We start from the raw sequence: 10,792 nt of genomic DNA on the forward strand, positions 1-10,792 counted from the left end.
TGCTCCTGCCCCTCATCATTCTGCCCAAATGGCAGCAGGATCATCAAGATCAGATTATGATTACTCTCATCTCAATCCAAGTTCCCATCTCAGCCCCAACCCGCACCCTCATGCACTTGCCGTCCCAGGAAGCTTACACAGTCTGCAAGCTTATGCTACAGACAAGATACTGTATGTTTATGTAGGTTAATTCTGCATGTTTTATCCATGTTTTGGGACTATGGAGGCATACAGGTTTGGTTTGGCTGGGTGCTTATTTTTGTGCCTCCAGGTGAGTGGTCAGATGTTGGAGTTGTTTGAGGTGTGCCAACAGCAATCTTCTGATTTGGAACGGAAGGAGGCAATCAGAGCACAACTGCAGATGGACATACAGCAGCTCTATGAAGGTTTGCATGACATACACTTCACATACTGATCTGAAATTGTATCCTTACTCACTCAGTTATGCTCTGGCAGGAGCAAGACTTTTCTTGAGAGGTTCTTCTGTGAATGGACTGGGCTGTCGAAGCAGTGATGCTGATCTTTGCCTTATCATTAAGGATATGACTGTGAGTGTCTACTGTGCTTTGACAGTCATTCAGATTGAGTTACATTCCTCGAAGCTCCCTTTCTCCTAATCATCTATAGTTTTTTTTTCACTTACAGAAGAAGAAAAAGAAAATTATCCAGGTATACTCCAGCATCCAAGAATTGTTCAAATCACTATGTGAGTATTAAAATATCATTTTATAAGTTATCAAAAAATTGAACTTTGCTATTTCTTGCTTCGATTTTCTTATAACTTACATATTTTACCAATTTAGAAATTAAAAGAATGCTTATACCAGTAGTGGATTATTGTAGTGGATTTTTCTTCCAGTTGTCATGTTCTCCAAAGACTCCACTAGGTGGTGCTATATAGCCATTAAAATAGGTTTCATCTTCATGAAAGGGAGACTGACACAGACACTCAAAGATTCCAAGGAGTCAATGTTTCCATCAAGCTGTCAGAGCTACCTACCCGTACTCACACATCATTTCTCACATTAATACAAGAAGACCTCAATTACTGGACCAGCCTTCACTTTCTTAAAGAATATTGACCAAAAAAATGTCAATTTTACCCAAAGTCAACCATTTATTTTCTATGGTCCTCATTTCTCCCAACGCATCCTGGTTCAAGCCTCTCAACTTAGCTATTCAAAGATTTTACTGGAAAAACTCCCAGGATAAACCTGCCACCTTTACAAAATCTGCAGGATAGACAAGAGTTTAATCATTGGCAGGCAAGTATAAAATGGCTGTGAGGCCTTCTATAGAGAGGTGTGTGCCTTTCCAAATCACGTCCGATCGATTTTAGCACAGATGGACTCAAATCAAGGTGTAGAAACATCTCAGCAAAAATCGCAAAAATTGGGGGCAACTAAGTGAAGTTTTTGCAAAGGGTCTGAATACTTATGTTAATGTGATATGTCTGTTTTTGATTTTAATAACTTTCCATACCTTTCTAAAATTCTGTTTTCACTTTATCATAATGGGCTACTAAGTGTAGATTAATGAAAATAAATTTTTTTTCATCTGTTACATCAGACCTCAACAAATAATTAACAAAAAAGTGAACAGGGTCTGGATACTTTCTATGTGTGCTGTACTTATGAGATCTTCCATTAATTAGTCTTCTCAATCAAGTAGTATAACTGTGTTTAAAATATATCCATAGTTTCAGTTCTGAGAGCTTGGAGGAAAATTCTTTAGATCACAGGCTTCACAGCTTCATCATCTACCTGCTTAATCAGAAACTTTTCAGCCTTTACTATCAGCTTGACAAATTGCACCATGCACCTTTTAGGAACCCCACTTTGCACAAGTGTCTTTTTCATCTACACTCTGTATTTTGTCAAACAATCATTTAAATGCAATATTCTCTGTGTTTATTTAGATGAGTCTGTGTTGTACTCAGTTACTCATAACTTCTCAGATGGCACTCCTAATATTCTTATATGCCTTACACTGCTTGTAATTTATTGCAATGTTCTATTCATACTGTGATTGTATACATTTATTTATTTAAGACAGGTTCTATAATTTTTCACACTGTTTCACTCTTAAGTGTCCTGCTTCTTCTGTTGGTATTTTATTTGCCTTGAAAGGTTACACATTACTCTTGTACGTATGCACAGAGCTGTTTCTCTGCTTTTGGGAGATTTCTATTGTTTTTACTACCCTTGTTATATGTGTAATGGAAGAGCTGAGACTCAAATTTCCTTTGGGATCAATAAGGCCTCATCCATCCATCCAACAAAAAAAAAGCAATAAACCTTACCTTGAAAAAACAAAGGCATCACATATCTCCACCATATCATTCAGACCCCGTTAGCTTTGAATATTTGGTCTTAAAGTTTGACCCTGGAAACTAATTATGTTTGTACTGATTCAATCATAGCATATATAGAGGGAACAATGCTGATAAAAGCCAAAGTGCCAATCCTCAGGTTCAGAAAGAGAGGCAAGTAGGAAAGAAACTCTTGTTTATTTTGTTTTTAACAACACCAGTAGGAAGTCAGAGTCTTAATGTTTTCAAATATTTTTGAATAACTTTTTATTCTTCTAATTTTCCTTAGTGATCTGTCATTTGACCTGAACATGAACAAAACAGAAGGCATTAGAAACACATTCCTACTGCGGAGTTACACATATGGTGGGTCAGATACTCAGTTATATCCTGATTTTATTTATCTATATTAGTATCTTTGACTGATTTAAAAGTTTGTTCTGTTAATATTTGCATGGAAAGAACATTTATCCTATCATAACTGGCTGTGTTTTTTTGGAATCTCTCAGCTGATGTCAGGGTAACACCCATGATCATCATTGTCAAGAAATGGCCACAGTACCATCAAATCAATGATGCCAGCAAAGGAACGATAAAAAAGCTACGGATTGGGGCTGATGGTGCTTCACTACCTTCAGAGTCAGTATATTAACAAAAACATATATATATATATATATATATTTTTTTTTTTAAGTAGTAATTTTTAAAAATCCCATCCCTTCTTTGGTGTTTAATTTACAGCTCTAAAGGACCTTGTCCTACCGTGCCTGCAGAGGGACTACCCAGTAGGTGTTTCCGTTATTTTTCTGGACTCCTATTAAGCTGGAGTTTACCCCTTACATCCCTGTTTATAAGAAAGCCTGCCACTTCAGTGTCATATATTGGCTTATCCCAAACAATTAGAATATCTTTTAAATGTTCATCATTTTTGTAATTTACATACATTTTAGGTTTCTCAGACACAAGGTGAAATACTTTGAAATATTTGCCTTTTGTCTGTATGCTGGAATCATCAAGATTAAGTCTTAAGATCTTTCAGTTTGTATGAGATGTATGTAGAATTTACTTTATCATGATATCATTTTTTGAGATACGCCTATATATTATCCAAATGATTGGACTTACAAGTTTGAGGTTTTGCCTTTATTTGTTAAAAGTAAACATTCATCTGCTCTTTTGCCTTTGCTTTCAGAATTGTTTTGATCCCTATATGGACATCAACATGGTTCCATGGGCCTCCAAATGTGTCCCCGCGTATGTCTCCAGAAACCAGTCCTCTCCGGGGGAGCTGTTCCTGGGCTTCCTCAAATACTATGCCACAGGTGCCAGGTATCTCACAAGGACATCATATTACTAATTTCAGTGTTTCAGGTGCTCCCAAGGTTCCTCTGCTTGTTCATTTCCTATTCCTCATCTCGTGCTCCTTCCCAGTCCCCCAGCTGTCCTCCCTCCTTCCTCTGTCCTCCATCCTCCTGTCTGGTTTCATGTTTCTGGGTTAAGGGCAGGAACAGGTGGGACCTTTGGCCTTACAAGGCACAAACATGACATACCATGATCTCTGTGTTTGCAGTTTGTGTGTTATGGTGTGGCCCAAGGCTGCAAAGTTGAACCAAAACTCCACCAACAAACGGGCATACATTGTAGTGCAGGTCCTGCTGGTGATGAGTTTTTAGTTTTTACATCATTTTCACTCATGGGTGAATCAGTGAAACATCTTACCACTTGCATTTTCAAAAGTGTGGCTTTTTTACATTGATAGGTACATTTTGTCCTTTTCTGATAGCTATTTATTCAGTACAACTTATCCCAACAGACTCTGTACCTCTCTGATAACCTTCATACCCACACATCTACCCGTACTCTCTTCTTTGGAACTCTCCCATAAGCCATCTGTGGCTCTGACCCTATAACTTAAAACCCAACTTTTTTATAATTACTTATTTATTCTAACCATGTGCTTTTTTATGGATTTAATTTCAAATCATTTTTGCTTTTTATTATATATTAATGTTTTACTGAGGCTCTGATATTGAGCCGGTTATTACTCTTCCCCACTGGTCTTTGCACAAATGTCTGTGGCTCAGAAATAAACTGTTATGGATTTTGGATGTTAAAGTTCACGGTCATTATTAGGCATGTGTTCACTGCTTAATAATGAACATGATACCTCAAGAAGGACTTTCTCAAACTTTGAAAAAATGTCCACTCTGTCTTAAGAATAAGATGTTGAAATCTGAGAGTACAAGGCTTAAGGTTGAGGCTATCAGACCTCATATCAACGCCCTTGCTTGAGAGTAGAATATCTGAAGAAGACACTGAGGGATTTCTATGCTCAAATTTCCTCTTTGATTCAATGATATACTGTTTAAACTTGGACGTCAAAGGTTAAGGTCATTATTACTCATTTTGAATTTTTGCATGTGAACAAGATATCTCAGGAAGACTTTGAGGGATTTTCTTCTGACTTTGCACAAATGTCCACTCTGACAAAAGGCTTGACTGCTTAAATTTAGAGGTCAAAGGTAAAGGCCACTGGTTTCTTGTCTTGTTAACACAATACTTAAAGAGTTGTGTGTTTTTTTCAGTTTTGATACAAACCTACACTTGGACTTGAGAGTGAACTCACTGCATATGTAAGGTTGCACTGACTTAGTAACATCTTTTCTTGACTTTTGATTGGCAGTTGTATACTTTTAGACTTGTAACTGAAAGGTGGTGTTTCTAGTTGTTAATTTTTTTTCTAGGATGGTCTTGGGAGGATGCCACTTATAAAAATATGTAATGATAATGATATTTACCAGGCATAGAATATCAATCTGTTAACTACTGAATTTGTTAAGACCAAAATATCCTTATTGCCATTGGTGGAAAGTAACTTATTACATTTACTCAAATGATTTTAACTGTCAAAGTGTAAATTTAACTCCATTCTGAGTGAAATGATCTTCAGTGTTGGAGTTATTTGACAGTGTTGATCCACAAGTGTCACTTTAACTCTGTAAAGAGTCAATTGGTGTAATCTCTAATCACTGCCATTTTAAATCTTGGGAGATTTATGGGCTGAGTTCCCCATCATGCCCTTGGGCAGAGTGCTTAGATGCATTTTAGATGTTTTTAGATTAATAATTTTAGTTGTGGTTGGATTTTGACGATTGTACAGTGATTCCTGCCGGGGTTCTTTTGCTCATGTTTCTGTTTGATTGTTGTTGTTTTTGATGTGAGATACATTTGCACAATGAGTGAAGTTATCCACTGAGTTAGAGTTCCTGACTCTCTGCTTTGTTATTGCCAGCGTAGACCCAGCTTGCCACAGATTTTGAAGAGTTACTGCAGCTGTCATATTGTAAAATATTTAACACTTTCAAAACCCTAGTTTAACTATATGTAGTGTGGACCAATGTAGACACTTTATTAGTATTACATTTAACTATTTATACATTTAATTAGCACTGTCAATTTTGCTGTGTATTGTACTTTATTATAGAGGTGTGACTTTACCTGAACAACCTGGTTGGAGATCTGTTCTCTTGTTCTTGGCAATTAAGAAAGATCATAATTCACTATACGCCTCGTTAGTAGCTTCTCAGTACTTAAAGTAATATTTAGGTTAAATACTTCTTGCTTTTACTTGAGCAGATTTATAGACAAATATTTTTACTTAAGTAAATTTTAACGAGAGTTACTGTACTTTATCTTGAGTACAATAGTTGTGTACTTTTGTTTCGCCTCTGTTTATTATAAAGCTTAAACATTTTGATACTTGACAAATGAAGGACATCAAATTGTGTCATTGTGTTGACTCTCATGTCTCCCCAGTTTAACAGTAAAATAACACTGGCTTACAAAAAACTAGTGTTTCCTCCTGCATTATTAATTTAAGTTTTTACCAGAACTAACAAAGTTTACAAGTTTTCATGTTTCCCATTACTGTAACTATTTTATATTATCATATTATTCAACATTTAACAGATTTTCAAAGTAAATTTGTCAGTTAAAATAATTTAATTCTTCTGAAAAGGATCCACTTATCGTGCAGTAAAGTATGCACATTTTGATTCATTCACCACCGGTGTAATTCTTAATAATCTATGTTGTTGTGTTTATAAGCAGTCAGATAAACACCGAGCGATTGCCTTGCATTGTTTTGCAGGTGGGAAACAGATGTTCTCTCTGTTCAAGAAGCCAGCGTTTTGCCCAAGCATAAGACTTTTCAGTGGAAAAACAAATACATTTGTGTGGCAGGTAAACAAGACATGCACTCACAGTGTAATCAGAACGTATTCAGACGCCCTTCCCTTTTTTTCAATTTTGTTAACTTACCGCCTTATGCTACAGTCAAAAAAATACATTTTTTTTTCTCATGAATCTACACTCAGCACCCCATCATGACAAAGTGAAAATAGAATTTTAGAAATTTTGCAAATGTATTAAAAATAACAAACTGAAATATTACATTTTTGTATTTACTCTGATCTACATAGTCAGCTGCAAGGCCTTCCATAGAGCGGTGTGTACCTTTCCAAATCATCCCATGATTTACATTTGCCACTTGTGGACTCCATTCAAGATGTAAAAACATCTCAGCAAAGATTTGGAGAAACTGGGGGCAAGTGCCAAATTCAAAGTGCTTTTGCAAAGAGTCTGAATGCATTAAGTAAACATGATAGTTCAGTTTTTATTTTTAATTAATTTGCAAAAATTTATGAAATTCTGTTTTCATTTTATCATGATGGGGTTCTTAGTGTAGATTAATGAGAATAAAAATTATTATTTTTTTAACTGTGTTATCAGGCTGCAACATAAGAAAACTAAAAAAGTTATGGGGTCAGAATAATTTCTGAACACACTGTACCACCATCTCTACTCCAATATGACTAGCAACCAATAACACTTCATAATCATTAAGTGACATTATTTCTTACATTTTAGATCCAGTCAAAAAAGACAATGTCGCTCGGACAGTTTATGAGCAGGCCAAGTTTGAAACCATCAAAGCCAAATTTGCTGAGGTACAAACCCATCCCGATTACAATGCACTGCTGTACAACAGCCAGGGGTTACTCATAATCCTCCTGCCTCTCATGTCTCTGTCTGCACATTCATGGCAGATACTACAGCAGAAGAAGGACCTGAACTCCATCCTCCCAGTCACAGCCATCATTAATGAAGAGTCATCTGGGAGAGATGAGCCTCTTTTACCAACTCAAGCTGACAGGAGTCTCCCACCTCAGAGGGACCTTTGGGATCTGCTGACAGTGCACCACAAAGAGAGAACTACTCTGGGATTGTGAACCCTCTTTATGCCTGGGTATCATTCACAAACTGTTGGTCAGGGATTCACTGACTTTGCCAAATTACCATATGTGGTAATACAGTATTTGAAAGGTGAAGGTAATGCTGCCCACTATTCTAGTACACAAAGCCTTCACAGTTTACTGACCAGATATGAACAGACAAATGAATACCTGAAACCCTATCAAATTTTCATTAAGCTTTATTATAAGCAGTAAAATATAGGTTAAACATGTCTCTTATATCCATTTAAAAGCTGTATCCACACCGCCAGAGCTGAACTGTACAGAGTCAATATATCCACAGTTATCACAGTTTATTTCTCTAACTTTAATACCTTCAGTATGTTATCTCAAGTCTTTTGGACTAACTTGCAAAATCAATGCATTTCTCTATCTTTATAGGTCAGCAGTGATGCTGAAATATGGTAGCCTTGCAAAGCAGATGGATACGCCCGTTTCCATTTTTCTCACTGGCGAATCCATGTTGCAAAGCTCCTGTCTGAACCGTTTGGGCCCGGTCAGAAAGTGACAGGATCAATCAGCGACAAGGTGCAGACCTTTCGGGCGCGGCAGAGTCGTGACGTAAGCGAGCAGCAACAAGAGGCCGGTGCAATTATGGCGGAAGAGATTAGCGTGGATGATGCGAAAGCGCCAGTTTTAGCAGAACTTGACAACATTTCTTCGTTAAAAGAAGAACAAAGAACAGCACTGAGTTATTTTCTTTTCAAAAATGACAAAAGTCGTGTACTGACATGTCTACAGTCGCCATGGTTTGCATTATGCAGTTCTTTATGGAGTTTACTCCTTCAGTAGGGGGCGCACCTCAGTAGCGGTTACATCACGTGTTTTGATGCTCTGATTGGCCGGTAAAGATGTGACAGACAGAACGTTCATCCAATTACTCTCCGAATTTTTTTCAAAGGCTCTGCCCTTTCCTGAACACTGTATATGGATGTGTGAAACAAATCCATGTGGCGTGTCAGGTTAGAGATATGGTTCAACGTCTTAAACAACCCAATCTTTATGTTTCTATGTCCTCAAAAATGTCTTTGTTATTGAAGTGATGTTAAAATGATCCTCAAAGGGCTGAGAGGTTTATTCCCACATCACTGCTACTAATGTCCTACATTTGTTTCCTTCATTTGGTCTTTTGGCTACACTGTTCTTTTTTTGCTTGCCATTTCTTTCATTTGTTTTGGCAAAATACATACATATTAATTCATTATCAGTTTGCCTATCACATAACTCATCTGAAGTAGGATTTCCTGTGTCATACAACAAATAAAAACTGAAATGTGTTACCTTTAAAGTGCTAATTAGAGCCAAATTGATATCCCTTATTTGAGTAAGAAAGCAAATGAAGATAAACTTTAAGAACTTGGAAACAATTCCAAAAGGATTAGAAAGACAACACAGTGGGAAATTAAAGTGCGAAATAAGGATTACAGTTAAAAGGATTAGAAATCAAACCTTGGGGGTAAAAAATAAATTGAGGGAGAAAAAGTGTACATCTGTACATAATATCAAGTAAAATCACAAAAAATATTAGCAATTATTAGCATTAAGAAACAGAACTGGCATATTTTCTTAAAAATATTGAACCCTAAAAAACAGGTTAAGTACACATCACCATATGTAGCCATCACATCTAAGAGGCTCTGCTCTTATGTAGTCTGTGTCTTCATATACAAAAATAGATCATCAGGTTATAGATTAAACATACAGAAAACCCAGTCATTAACATTTAACTGTGGAACATTACCTAAGTGTATACAGACTTCCTGTCAGCTGGTCTCACAAAGAAATTAGATATCTAGTGGTATGGTGTTCCAAATGGTCTGGGACAGTGTGTTGATGTCCATTTAGATCACTTGCAACCTGAATATAAAATTAATTAAAATAGTTTGGAAAGAAAGAAAAATCAAATTTGTTGTTCATTATCAACGTATTCAGGGCTGTGATAATCCACTTAAGGAAATTCACTTTACATGGACTGTATGAAAAATATATGTTGTTTTTTAGCCCCCCCCCCCCCCCCCCCCAAAAAAAACAAACAAACAAACAAACAAGATGGCATTTAAATGGTTAAAATTCCTATTATTTCTATTTCTAATATTCCTAATTATTCTAATTTATGTAAGCTGCCACTTTTTGTCACAAACTCCTATATATTATTATATAACATATTCAAGGCTTTGAAGGCTTTGAGTAAATCCAACTTGTTTTTAGTGAATTTTACATTACCAGGATCTTGTTTTTGCACTTACACTGGCATTAAAAAAGGTTAAATCCTACAAATTAATCAACAATTGAAGTTCATGATCAGGTCTGATCTTGACTGAAAAAATAATGTGAAAGAAGTATTTAAAAAACATATGTATGTGTAATTGTTTTTATTGTTGTTTATGTCAGCTACCATTTTTTAACACTTACACCCTGATTGTAACACTTTCTTTTACACCATCTGGGGGGTTACATTTAGCTATTTCTGAATTGTAACTAATCAGCTACGGTGAGGGCTTTCCACTTTAGATACCAAAACCTTTGAAAATGTACAAAAAGGTGTTCTGAAGTAATGTTTTCCTTCTCCCTGGCCAGATCTTCAGGACGCCAACCTGTATCCCTTTATACAGTCAGGTGTAAATGCTGCGTTAACAAAAGGTCAGAGGAAACGCTGCCCCTAATCGCAGGTCAGGTGAATTTCGTCCCCTTTTTCTTTACATCTAGGATGATGTCTAGTTAAATGGCTGCAGAGAGAACAATTGGTCAAATCTACATATTGGCATCTGAAAATCTGTATTTCTTTATCCACCTCTCTCAGGGGCTGAACAAGAATAGTCCCCATAAAGCGTTATTATTCAGGGAGAGTCCTCACCGTGTCTGCCCCCTCCCTCTGGAACTCACTTCCCCAAACATATTCAAGCCTGTACTGACCTACTCACATCACTACTCAAGACTTTCCAAACAAGCTTTAAATGTGGGATTATGCTGTTAACATGTTTATTTGACCCATGTATAATGATGCTATGCTTGTGTTATTTGATCCATTTATCAAATGTAAAACTTCTTTGAGTACCTGAAAAATACTTTACAAATAAAATGTTATATTATTATTCATTTCAGTAGTAGTTCTTTATTGAGTTTTATTTTGGGGCTTTTTGTCATTATTGGAGAGATAGGACAGTGA

At 36.4% G+C, this 10,792-nt stretch overlaps 1 long non-coding RNA gene and 1 pseudogene across 1 annotated transcript; both read left to right on the forward strand.

The window, feature by feature from the left end:
- Positions 1 to 283: 283 nt before the first annotated feature.
- LOC121509572 lies at positions 284 to 8,145 on the forward strand (annotated as a pseudogene).
- Positions 8,146 to 8,309: 164 nt separating this feature from the next.
- Positions 8,310 to 10,727, forward strand: LOC121510058. The gene is made up of 2 exons (XR_005991913.1): positions 8,310 to 10,295; positions 10,427 to 10,727. It is a non-coding gene; the product is annotated as an uncharacterized LOC121510058 (long non-coding RNA).
- The last annotated feature ends 65 nt before the right edge of the window (positions 10,728 to 10,792 follow it).

This window comes from Cheilinus undulatus, linkage group 5 (genome assembly GCF_018320785.1).
Source record: "Cheilinus undulatus linkage group 5, ASM1832078v1, whole genome shotgun sequence".
Classification (NCBI taxonomy): domain Eukaryota; kingdom Metazoa; phylum Chordata; class Actinopteri; order Labriformes; family Labridae; genus Cheilinus; species Cheilinus undulatus.